This window comes from Thamnophis sirtalis, unplaced genomic scaffold (genome assembly GCF_051295495.1).
Source record: "Thamnophis sirtalis isolate CommonGarterSnake01/CBP01778 unplaced genomic scaffold, rThaSir2_p1.2 scaffold_12, whole genome shotgun sequence".
NCBI lineage: Eukaryota > Metazoa > Chordata > Lepidosauria > Squamata > Natricidae > Thamnophis > Thamnophis sirtalis.
The window spans coordinates 52,904,249-52,917,473 of record NW_028261392.1 but is presented as its reverse complement, the minus strand read 5'-3'; positions in this window follow the sequence as shown (position 1 = coordinate 52,917,473).

Genomic DNA, 13,225 nt, shown 5'->3' with positions numbered 1-13,225 from the left:
CCTGCAATCAAAGGCTCCGATTGGAAGGCAGCAGGGGAATGAGGGGGCGGGGTATGGCAGAGGAGCTGCTTTCAAGCCTTTGGAAAATATATCCAATCATCATCATCACAGGGACATGCAGTCAGGGGAGGTGGGGCCTCACCAGCATCATGCGGAAAAGGAAAGAAAAATTAAAAGGAAAAAGGCTGAGGTAGTTGCTGCCAGAGTCACAGTGGATGACTCTGCTTAGTGCTTAACTGCAGTGGGAGGTGAGAGAACTACGGGCCTCCTTTACTCTAGCTTTATGATCACTTGAGCAGAGTTAAGCAAGGGTTAAAAGATGAAAAATTTCTTATGCAAAGGAGGCACGTGTTCTCTCGCCTCCTGTAGAGGGCATTTTTAGAGGCTTTTTTTTCTTTTCATGAGGGCAGGCAAAAGCAGAGTTGAAATCCTCTCTGAAACAGCTGGAAAAGCTGCGTGTATGGGGAGGGGGGAGGAATTCAAAAAGTTTGATTGCATGCAGAACCATGTTGCCTTTTCAAACACACACACACACACACACACACACACACACACACACACACACACACAGAGCTGGATAAAAGTATATAAGCCCAGCTTCACTGAAAAGGCAACGTGATTCACCTGCAATCAAAGGCTCCGATCGGAAGGCAGCAGGGGAATGGGGGGGGGGCGGTATGGCAGAGGAACTGCTTTCAAGCCTTTGGAAAATATATCCAATCCAACTTCTGTGTTTGTGTTTGTTTGAGAGTGAGTGAGTGAGAGAGGGATCCAACTTCCATGTGTTTGTGTGTCTGTTTGAGAGAGGGGGGAGGGAGGGAGAGAGGGAGGGAGGAGGGGGAGGGAGAAGAAAAAGAATGGGAAAACTTATTTTGCAAGGGGGGAAAATGCTGTCACTTTAAATCAGAACTGAGCATGCCTGGCTGGCTGTGGAATTCTGGGAGTTGAAGTCCACAAGTCTAAAAAAATTGCTGCCTCACCAGCCATAAAGCTCACCGCACGTCACTGCATCATCACCATCAGTATGAGGGTTTGATCCCTATTCATATACAGTACAGCTAGTTCTTGATTTATAACCATTTGTTTAATGACCATTCAAAGTTACAACAGCAGTGGTAAAAGTGATTTATAATCAATACACTGACAACCATTGCATGATTCCCATGGTCGTGTGATCAAAATTTGGGTGCTGGGCAATTGGCATGTATTTATAGCGGTTGCAGTTCCCCAGGTCATATGATCTCTATTTGCAACTTATTCTTCCAGCTTCTAACAAGCAAAGTCAATGGGGGAAGGCATATTCGCTTGTTAACAACATTGTTACCACTTAAGAACCATGGCAAAAAAGTCATAAAATTGGGTTTGAATCATCTAACAACTGTCTTTCTTAACAATAGAAATTCTAGTCTGAATTATGGTAATAAATTGAGGGCTACTTGTAATTTGCCATGTCAGGGTGGAGGATATAATTTTCTCCTTCCTTAGGATAATCTTTTCTCTTTGGTTGTTTGGTGTTAATCCTTATAAGGGTGTAGGCTACTGGATTGGATTTATTCTAGTCTTTTTGTTTCCTTCTTAGCCTTTTTTATTGTCTCTTTTAGCAGTCAAAGTCATCACAATCTGTGTTTCATGACACAGACTTAATGTTTTGTCTAGCTATGGATAGGTTCTAGGGGTGAACCTCACATGGCTCACAAGAACTGGGCACCTTTGAATATGAAGGGGGACAAGGGGTGCCCCCATGCCACCAAAATAAGGATATCATAGTTCTAATACCCATGGGGAATTTAGGGCAAAGGTTTGCCATTCATAGTTCTGAAAGAATTAGCAGAAACCGAGGATCCGGGCCCAATTCAACAATTCAGCTGTGCTTACGGGTACTTATAACAGCAAAATGTCAGTCTGAAGTCACAAACCTGTTGTCATGGAGATACGTTCTGGCAAACCAAGCCCAAATATCATGTCCTTCATCAAAACACCTCGAGATTTCAGTGTCATGGCAGATACAGTAGAACCTCTGGTCATGAACGCTTCTGACCATGACCAAATCAGGTTCTGATGAAGAAATTCACAAAAGTTTTGAATCTGGTCACGAACACATACTTGGGTGGTGATCAACCATGCCCACTGCCAATTTCCCCTTCCGGGCCATCTTTTTGTAAGCACCAAGCAACAACGTCCTCATGTGGCCGTTGCATTAATTTTGCTTTAATTTTGGTTAGGTTTGGGTCATGACCTAATCAGGTTGCAACCAAAATTATGGAACGAATTATGGTCATGACCAGAGGTTCTTCTGTACCATACACACCCTCCAATCCCCTCTAGTGCACAAATCAACCAATGGCTGTCCACTATGATGTGATACTGGAGTTTGGGCTAGAACACCATTGAAACATTATTTTATTTTATTATTTATTTTAACTGCAGCTAATCTTCCTGTAAGTGAAAGTTGCAGTTTTTTCCAATTTTCCAAATCTTTTTTTATTCATTGCAGTCTTATTATAATTGTCTTCTTTGATTGTTGGACATTTTTCTGTTAACCAAATTCCTAAATATTTCACTTTTTTTGCTATCTGCCCATTATTTCTTCTGATTCTCTTCCTTGTTTTTAGTAAGATTTTCTGGGTATGATCTTTGTTTTGCTCCTGCTGATTTTAAGTCCTGCCCCTTTGCCGAATTCCTCTATTTTTTCCAATTAATTTGGACCCCATTTCTAATGCTTCTTCTAAAATGATACTCCAAAAACGCCTGGACTTTATATTCTTCTTTTTTAATTTTTAGTCCTTTTATTTCTTGTCCCCGTCTAATTTCCGTTAGTTGCCCTTCTAAGGTTAAAATAAATAATAAGGGTAATAGTGGGCATCCTTGTCTTAAGCCTTTCAAAATATTATATTTCTCTGTAACATCTCCATTTATTAGTACTTTTGCCATTTGAATTGAATATATTGATTCTACCATCTTCATAAATTTCCCTCCGAATTGCCGGTTTTTTAATTGTGTAGTAATGAATGGCCAATTCAAGTTGTCAAAGGTCATTTGGACGTCCCAAAAAATCAGTGCAACTTGTTTCCTGGCCTCTGCTTCGTAATATTCTATTGTGTTTATAATTATTCTCATATTATTTTTCAATTGTCGTTTTGGTAGAAATCCATTTTGATCTGCGTGAATAGTTAGTATTTTTTAAAATCATTCCACAATTATAGATGAAATGGGTCTGTAATTTTTTATTTCTTGACAGTCCGAATATTCTTTGGGTATAAGTGCTATGTATGATTCCCTCCATGTTTTTGGTAATTTAGCCTCTGTAAGTGCTTCATTATACAAATCCAGGATTATTGTTTCTATTGTTTCCTGTAAGTTCTTATAGAATTCAACAGGTATTCCATCTGGGCTCGGTGTCTTGTTATTTTTTTTGTATCTTCACTGCCTCTGATAATTCCATCATTGTAATTTTTTCCATTTAACATTTCTCTTTTGGTCTCCTCAATTTTTTTAAAAAAATTCATGTTATTTAAGTATTGTTCAATATTATTTTATGGGTATGTTTTCATGGCTGTATAATATTAAAAGAAAGTTTGTATTATACTGTTTTTTCTTCCCTCCAGTGTTGTATGTTTCCCTTTTCATCTTGTAATTAATGCATTATTCTCTTTTCTTTTTCTTTTTTTTAGTTTGTGGGCTAACCACGCTTGTTTGCGTTGTCAAAAAAAAGTTGTTTAGCTGTTTTAATTTTCTGAATCATTTCTTCTGGTGTCATCAAATTAAGTTTATATTTTCTTGAATCCCTCTTTTCCTTTATTTTGGTTTTTTGTAGATCTTTTTGCAGATCCGCTTCCAATTTTTAAAGTTCTTCCTCTAATAGTTCTTGTTTTTCTTTCTTTTTTTTTCCTTGCCAAATATGCTATTGTCAGTCCTCGAACATATTCCATTGGCTTGAGATTTCTTGATAGGCTATCATTGAGGACTCTTTAACTTTGATGGTTATCTTCCTGAATCATCCAGCTCTCACTGGCATAATTCCTAGTTCCCAAGGATCTCTTTGATTCAGTGAGCTGCTCTCTAGGTTAGGTGTATGTCATATACAATCTTAGTCATCCCTTTTTGTCTTTGGTCTACCATTGTCACTTAAGAACCATGGCAAAAAAAGTCATAAAATTGGGCTTGAATCACCTAACAACTGCCTTCCTTAACAGTAGAAATTCTAGTCTGAGTGTATAGCCCAGACTCTGGACAAGACCATGGTCTGCAACTGTCTGACGGGCATGGAAGTCTCGAGAGGTTTCGTGATAATGCACCTCTTCCCTTCCCCATAGGATGAATTGTTATGTCGGCAATGCTGCAGTCAAGGGACCCTCCTGATTTTGGTTGATTCCTTTTCACTTCCAAAGCTTTGTTTCTCTGTGCTCTACCATTGTCTATCCATTCTTGGCATTTTGGCATAAATTGTGCTTGTTCTTTGGCCCTTATTTCCTTTCCTTCCTCCATATCAATCTCTCCTTATTTCCTTTTCCTTTTTCTCTCCTCTGTCTTTCTTTTATCCTCCCACCCAATTTAAGGCAGCATCTAGATAATCACAACTGTTGATGACAAAGGTTCGTTAATTATGAAGCTCATGTGGTAATACCATAGTCCATTAAGAAAACAGTATGTCACTCAGTCCAAAAAAGCCCATTAAGTTCTTAAAAACCAAAACAATAAATACTTGCTGAGAGGTTTCCAGTTTGTTCATTTTGTCAACTTGATCCCAGATCTCATGCTACTGCTTCTCATATTGCACGATTTCTTCAGGGCATTTTCTCACCAAGATGAAATGGATGGGGAGTTTCAGGCCCTCCCCCATGGAAGTCATTTAAGGCTTTCTCAAGCTACTCATTCACCTTTTGCTTGGATTCTTCAGGGCATTTTCTCTGGATTCCTAGAGCCATTCTTCCACAATTGTTTTTGGCTTCTTCTGGGGATTCTTGACTGAGTTTTTGCAGAGATGATTGTAGCTATACTTGCATATCTGTTTTGGATGCAGTAGAACCAGGCTGTCTGGAACTTGCTAAAGATGTTTGAAGCCATCCATCCATACTTCAGTTTCTTTCCGAGCAAGGAAGTTCTACCCAAATCACTATCTCCTTCGTCTTCCCCATTCTTGTTTTTGATTCCTTAGATTATTTGAGATCCTGGATTCCCTTAATAGATGCTTCAAGCCATTCCTGAGGACCTAGATGGGATGCTTCACGGTCCTTCCTCTTTGAAGCTGTTTACAGATACTTCAAGCCATTTTTGGCATCTTGTTTGTATGTTTCGGGACCTTTTCCAAGTTTTTCAAGGATTCCTGAAGCCATTTTTCAAGAAGTGGTATAGGTTTTTCAGAAAATGCAGAGCTTTCTAAGGATCCTTGAAGCCATCGTAATATATTTTCCATGGTTCCTTCAGAACATTGCTTCGTGATGTTGTCTATTGATTTTTCAAACCATCTCTTCCTTAGGCTTTCTCAAGACTCTGACTGGACTTTTGCCACCAAAAAACAAGTAGATAAAAAAGGGGAAAGAAAAAGACAGCCTTCCCGAAGTTGTTTTCCTTTCACTTTCTTTCTCTTCTTATCACTCTTGACATCTTTTCTTCATATCAACTCATTTTTTTCAAGGTTCTTTCCAACCATATAATATTATAGTATCTTCTTTGGCCAGTAGATGGTGTCTCAACTGTAATTTTCAGTGCCAAGATGAGGGAGAGCTCTAACAGCTGATTATCAATGTTCAACAAAAAGGAGAAAAAAAAATTCTTTTTACAATTTCTTCCAACAATTAAACAATATTGCAGGCAAATCAAAGCCACTTTTAAAAGCAACAAAATTCCAGTTCAGTCTTTCTATATTGTAAAACTTCATATTCTTCCTTTAAAATGTGATTTCTCTTTTGGGTCTATAATTTTTCTCCGTGTATTAACTTGCCACTTTCTGCACTTTGGAGACTTTTAAACCTTCTTTTATTTAGGTGGGTCTCTAATAAAGAAGTTGAAAATCATCTCACCCAGTTCCAATCCTCTCTTCACACACCACTTCAGCTCGGTTGCTCCAGCTTGATTCCAGTCATAATGGCTGTCTCTCTTCTCCACTGGTCGGGAGGGCTCCTGGGATCAAGCAGGAGAGCTGCCTATCCCCCGGAATCAAGTAATCCCTCACTTCTTCGCCACCTCTCCAGGGTGACCCTAAAGACCTCCTATCAGAGTAGAATCAGCCGTGATATGTGGAACACCCAAATGGAAGTCCACAATAATAAAAATTGTTGATGACAAGGGTTCATTGGTTATGAAGCTCACGTTGGAATACCGTAGTCCATTAGTAAAGACTATGCCTGCCCCGAAAATCAGGTGGCAGAGGATTATTACAAGTGAAGCAAACAGTAGAAGAAGAAAAACATGCAGTGGCTGATTATTTAAAAGAAAGTCAAGAACATCTATTAATCGAAGTAAAGAACAAAAATCTACTGAAGGCCCAACAGACGAAACAAGATACAGAAAAGATGTGATAAAATCAAGAATGGAGAGTTGGCAGAACAAAGCACTGCATGGCCAATTTCTGGAAAAAATAAAAGATAAAGTAGACAGTGAACAAACTTGGTTATGGTTAACAACAGGTACATTAAAGAAAGAAACAGAGTCACTAATCCTGGCTGCGCAAGAACAAGCTATCTGCACAAATGCCATTAAGGCCAAAATCGAAAAATCCTCTGATGATGCCAAATGCAGACTTTGCAAAGAAGCTGATGAAACTGTTGATCACATACTCAGCTGCTGTAAAAAAAATCACGCAGACTGATTATAAATTGCGGCATAATTCAGTAGCACAAATGATCCATTGGAATTTGTGCAAAAATTATAATATTAAAACAGCAACAAACTGGTGGGAACATCAGCCTGAAAAAGTCACCAAAAATCAGATAGTCAAGATCTTGTGGGATTTCCGTATACAAACGGACAAAATACTGGCGCATAATACACCAGACATCACACTGGTTGAGAAAAATAAGGTCACAATCATAGACATCGCAATACCAGGTGATAGCAGGGTCGCCGAGAAGGAACAGGAAAAAATCGCAAAATACCAGGACTTAAAAATCGAAATTCAACGACTATGGCACAAACCAGCAGTGGTAATTCCAGTGGTAATTGGGACACTGGGTGCTATTCCAAAAGCACTGGAATTACATTTAAAACAGTTAAAAATTGACAAAATCACCATCAGTCAAATGCAAAAAGCCGCACTGCTTGGATCTGCACGCATATTATGAAAATACATTACGACATCCTAAGCCCCTGAGTGGGGCCCGACTAGTAACCAATGCCAAATCTGGCGAAACAACTCGCCGCTGTGATACAATTGTATCATCATCATCATCGTCATCATCATCATCATCATCATCATCATCATCATCATCATCATCATCATCATCCTTTATGTATAATCCAAAGGGATTGCTAATCTTCCTTACATGGGTACCATTCAATATTCATATCCAATTATATTCATCATAACACTACACATTACATACATTAGTAACATTATCAGTTACTTATTTAAGCTATATCTATTGTCAATAAATTTCACTACGTTTAACTAGTTTTAAATTATATTCTTCCATCTATCAACCTGTATCTTTCCAATAGCAAAACAGTCTTGTTGCAGAAATGAGATCAGACCAACTCTTTGTCAGAGGGAAAGGTTTATTGCGCAAGGTTCAGCAGTGATAGGTCAAGCAAAATCTGAACCCTGAAGGGCAGTTGTTTACAGCCTTTTATACTCTTTAGCCAGCATATCGATCAACCCAAAATACATTGCCTTCCTGTGTCACATACACCTCTTTCCTGTGTCATGTAGGCCTCGTACACAGTCTCCCCTACTGTGGCAGGACATTCATTCAACTTACTCAATTGCCCCCCAAAAGGGAGTATTTGTACCAATATCCTGGTTCCTTTGTTTTAGCTTGGTGAGGCAGACAGAACAATTAATCCTTGTTCTGTTCCACATGGTCAAGTATCCAGCTTTATTTATCTAGTTGTTAATTTCTCTTTTAGTCTCATATCTTCTGCCATTTGTGGTGCCAGTCCTACAATCATCTTCTTGGTCAGCTTTGTATAGACTTCTCTTAGCAACACTTTGCTTATAAAATCTCTCATATAATCTTGATGTCCTCTTTCTGTTTCCTTATTCAGCTTACCTTTGATTATCAGCAGTGTTATCAATGCTTTTACTAATAGAATTTCTCTCTTTAAATCCATAGATTCTTTAGTTTTTTCTTCTTCTGTATCTTGCCCTCTGGAATAGATTTCCTCTCCATTTAATTCCTCTTTCAGTATTCCATTCTTTCCATTTTCATAGACAAACCAATCACCATAAATATCCTCAGGTTTAATCTCTTTATATTCATTTTTCACTTTGATTTTTGGAGTTTCAACCACCCCATTTTGCATTTGATAGACATCCTCAATTTCTTCATCATATTTTATTATATGCTCTAAATATTCCATTTTTTCTCTATTCTTTCATATGTATTTGATAATTTCTGTATTTCTGAAAGTATCTTTTGCAAATTTGAGACGTCTATTTTCTTTTGAGATTGTGCAATTCTAACAAACACAGCTACTCTAGTTTGGAAGGTTAATAAAATTAAAGCATAGATTCACAAAGAATGTTGTCTTCACTTTTCTCTGATTAGAAATATATTTCAAAGGGACATCTGTGTGCTTCCCTTCTTATCACTCTCTGTAGCCAAGCAGTGAAACCTTGAAGTGCCAAGTCAAAACAATCAGTAGAGAAAAGAAAGTGTTCCATTTTCAATACACAAACTCCAATCAAGAAATCCTTCCAGCCTCCGAGCAGCGGTAATACTGTTAAAAATCTAATTTCCTTTTGTATCTTTTTTGTATTTCAAGTTAGAAAAAAGAGCCCCATCTTTAAATGAATTAGAAAAATACCCACAGCAATGAAAGAGGAAAACTTTAGTCCATAGGTTACAGAGAATAAAAGAAAAAATAGAAGAAAACTTAATCCATCCATTTCAAAAGGCTTGCATAAATTCCATCCATGAAGATAGCATTTAAAAAGTAAGATAACCACTGTCCAAAACCATTCCAAATTTAATTCCGCCGCTTGGTTCTTCTATTCTCCAACTTAGATTAATTTTAAGTTTTTATAGGCAGTCTCTTTTTAAAACAGTAAAAGTTCCTCACCAGCTGGAAACACTTTCTCTTTACGTATCATTCCGTTTTGGAGCCGCCCCTACTTCTTCAGCCTTGGCTGGATTTTTTGTTGCCAACTTGAAGAACTTCTCTTGCTTCTTTCAGGGATTTTGCGATATCCCTGAGGTCAGCAAGACGTATTCTTCCTGTTCACCGTCTCTTCGAGACGGTTTAGGTCCGATTGGACCACCCAGCGGCAAAAGTATTGGCTACGGTCTCAGAGCATCAAGACCGCACGTCCATATCGTCACGACGTTGGCTCCTCCCCCCAATGGAAGAATCTTGATGGTGGAAATTATGGACAATAATAAGAAAATACTTTTAATAGCAATTTATGCTCCTAATGACAAGATGAATTCTATAAGAAATTACAGATGAAAATAATTGAATGGGACTATGCTAATATTTGTATCATGGGAGATTTTAATGGAATTATACATCAAAACATGGACTATAAAACATAAAAAACAACAAAAGTAAATAGAAACACTCTTCCAAAATCCTTTTTTAAAATGACTGATGAAATAGACTTAAAAGATGTATGGAGAGAAAGAAATCCCACAAGTAGACAATATACCTTTTACTCAAATAGACATTTATCATGGTCCAGATTAGATATGATATGGATTTCAACAGATTTGATCTGTAACATACAGGAAATTGACATAAGAACAAGTACTTGTGCAGACCACAACCCAATGACAATTAAATGGAAAGGACAAAGGAGAAGATCTAGATGGACGCTAAATAACACTATATTAAAAGAAAAGGACTTTGTACAGAAAATTGAGAAAGAACTGGAACTCTTCTTCAAAGAAAACAGAAAAGAAGACACATCAATGCAGAATAATTGGGATACAATGAAGGCCTACACTGGAAGCTTGATAATAGACTATACAAGGAAAATATAAAGAAAAGATAAGCCTTTAAAATACTAGACAATGATTACAAGAGACTTGAAAAAGAGTTACAGAAAACTCCACAAAAATGACATTAAAATAAAAATGGACACAATTAAACATAAAATGGGGTTAATGGAAAAGGAGGAATTAGCACAAAAAATTAGAGGTGCTAAACAGAATTACTTTGAAAATGCAAACAAACCAGGCAGATGGTTAGCATACAAATTGAAAAAAGAGAGAGAATCAAGAAAAATAATGCAATTAATAGATGATCAAGGGCAAATTTGTTATTGAAATGAAGAGAAGAAAAAATTATACAAGATTACTATGGAAAATTGTATGAACAAGACAATATAGAAGAGGGAGGAGTTAAACGGTACTTGCAGAAAGTGAATTTGCCCCAGGTACCTAAAGAAACTGAAATGATGCCTGAAGGCAATATAACGATGATGGAGTTAACTGAAGCACTTCAAAAGCAAAACAATGGAAAGGCTCCAGGCCCGGATGGACTGCCAGTGGAATTTTATAAGACATTGCAGGAATCGTTGTGTCTTCCATTACTAGAAGTTATGAATGAGATTATGTCAAAGATGAGGATACTCAAATCTTGGTCAGAAGCATGTATTACACTTGTACCAAAAGAAGAGGCCGACCCACTTCAAATTAAGAACTATAGACCTATTTCTCTGCTAAACTCAGACTATAAGATATTTGCTTCAATATTGGCAGAACGACACAAAAAAACTTAAACAACTTTATTCACCCTAATCAAAATGGATTTCTACCAAAGAGACAAATTAAAGATAATATGAGAATAATTCTGGACATTTGGAATACTATGAGGCACATCTTGAAAAACAAATGACTTTGGTGTTTTTAGATGCATAGAAAGCCTTTGACAATGTGAATTGGTAATTTATGTTGTTACAGCTGGAACAGATGGGCTTTGGTAAGAAATTCACCCAAGCCATACAAACTATATACCATAAACAAACCGAAAAGATAATGATAAATGGCGAATTGACAGACTCTATTGAAATAAAGCAAGGGATGAGACACGGTTGTCCACTATCACCTCTGTTGTTCGTCTTAACATTAGAAGTCCTAAATTGAAACGTTGGAGAAGAAAAAGACATATAGGCAGGGGTGGGTTCCTGCCAGTTCTAACCTCTTCTATAGAAGAGGTTCCACAAATCTACCATGCCGTTTAGAACCGGTTCCAGCTCCCTCCCATCCACACATTATCAAGATGAAGAGCGAGAGGAGGAATTCTGGAAGTTGAAGTCCACAAGTCTTAAAGCTGTCAAGTTTGAACACCCTTAGGTTTTTTTCCTAAAGGGTTAGGGGTGCAAGGGTCTTGTAACATGACAGCTTGAAGACTTGCACACTTCAATGCCAGAGTTTCTGAGCCAACATGACTGGAGGAAGAATTCTGGGAGTTGAAGTCCACAAGTCTTAAAGCTGTCAAGTTTGAACAGCCCGGGTTGTTTTTTTTCTAAAGGATTGGGGGTGCAAGGGTCTTGTAACTTGACAGCTTTAAGACGTGCATGTTTCAAATGCCAGTTTCTGAGCCAACATTTTGGTTGCTAAGCAAGAGCGTTGTTAGGTGAGTTTCACCACATTTTTCAAGTTGGCCACTCCCACCCGGTCACATGGCTGGCAAGCCACTCCCACAAAGCAGGCCACACCTACCGAGGAGGTTCTAAAATATTTGAAACCCACCACTGCGTAAAAGGAATGAATATTAAAAAGGAAGAGTATAAATTGCAGGCATTTGCAGATGACCTGGTCTTCATCTTAGAGGACCCGCTAGAAACTGCACCTAAAGGGAGTTATATAACTCTTTCTTGATTATAGTTAATATTTTATTCTGGTCCTTTCATTCTTAACGCTGTTGAAACTACATATAAATTATTTTTCTAAACTGTCCCGTCTCATTGGAATGGGGGATAAATATACTTCTAGTATCTTCATTTTCAGAAGTTCCCAACTCTGCTGTGCTCCCTTTGACCTGAAAGTCAAGTAGTCCTGCATATACTCCTCTACCACTTTTGAAATTGGCTGTCCTGATACTGGTATTTAGTATACATATATGACTATGCTTCAAGTTGTTTTTCTTGAAGCCCTAGATTACATGGTCACTTCCTGCAAACATTCCCATTGTTTATATCTCTTCAACCATCTCTTCTTCATTAGAATTACATCTTAAAAACATTTTGAAATTGCAAAATTATTATATTTGTTTCAGGTACCTCATTCCCTAAATCCAGCTTCTTTCTTACCTTTTCCCTTGCCTTTCCACCTGCTGTCCAAAAGATCATTTACAAAAATAAAGGGGATTTATAGAATACGATGGAATCATAAAATTATAGGGACCTCACATCACTATCTTACTACCACGCCCCACTGTTTTAAAAGGTGAGGGTGGATCTGCTTAGACATTTGCATCACACTGCCTGGAAGTCATAGAACATAGGATATAGAATCAGAAGTCTTTTAGCCCACACCACTGTTCAAGGCAGGAGATTTTATATCATGGGTGTCAAACTCGCCACGTCACATCGCCATCACGTGATGTTTCACGATGCTTCATGGAGCTGGGATGGGTGTGGCCTGCATGAGACACATTCAGCCAATGGGCCGCCAGTTTGACATCCCTGCTATACCATCCCAGTCAAATGGTTGTCCAGCATATTCTTGAAAACCTCCAATGGAGCACCCACAACTTTGAAAGGCAAGATATTTCATTAATTGTTCTGTGAGGAAATTTCTCCTTAGTTCTAGGCTGAATCACTCTTTAACAAGCTTCTACCCATTATTTATCTTGCCTTTTGGTGCTTATCCCCCTTCTTCTGTGACAGCCCCTCAAGTACTGGAAGAGCTATCATGACACTTCCTAATCCTTCTCTTTGATAGGTTAGACACAACTATCTCTCTTAACCGTTCATCATAACGTTTAGCTTCTAGACCCTTTCTGCACTTTCTAGGAACATCTTTTTCGTATCATAGTAACAGGAGTGGACACAGTATTCCAAGTGTAACTTCACTAGTGCAGTATAACGTGCGCCTTGCAACCTCCAAGACCCATATATAAT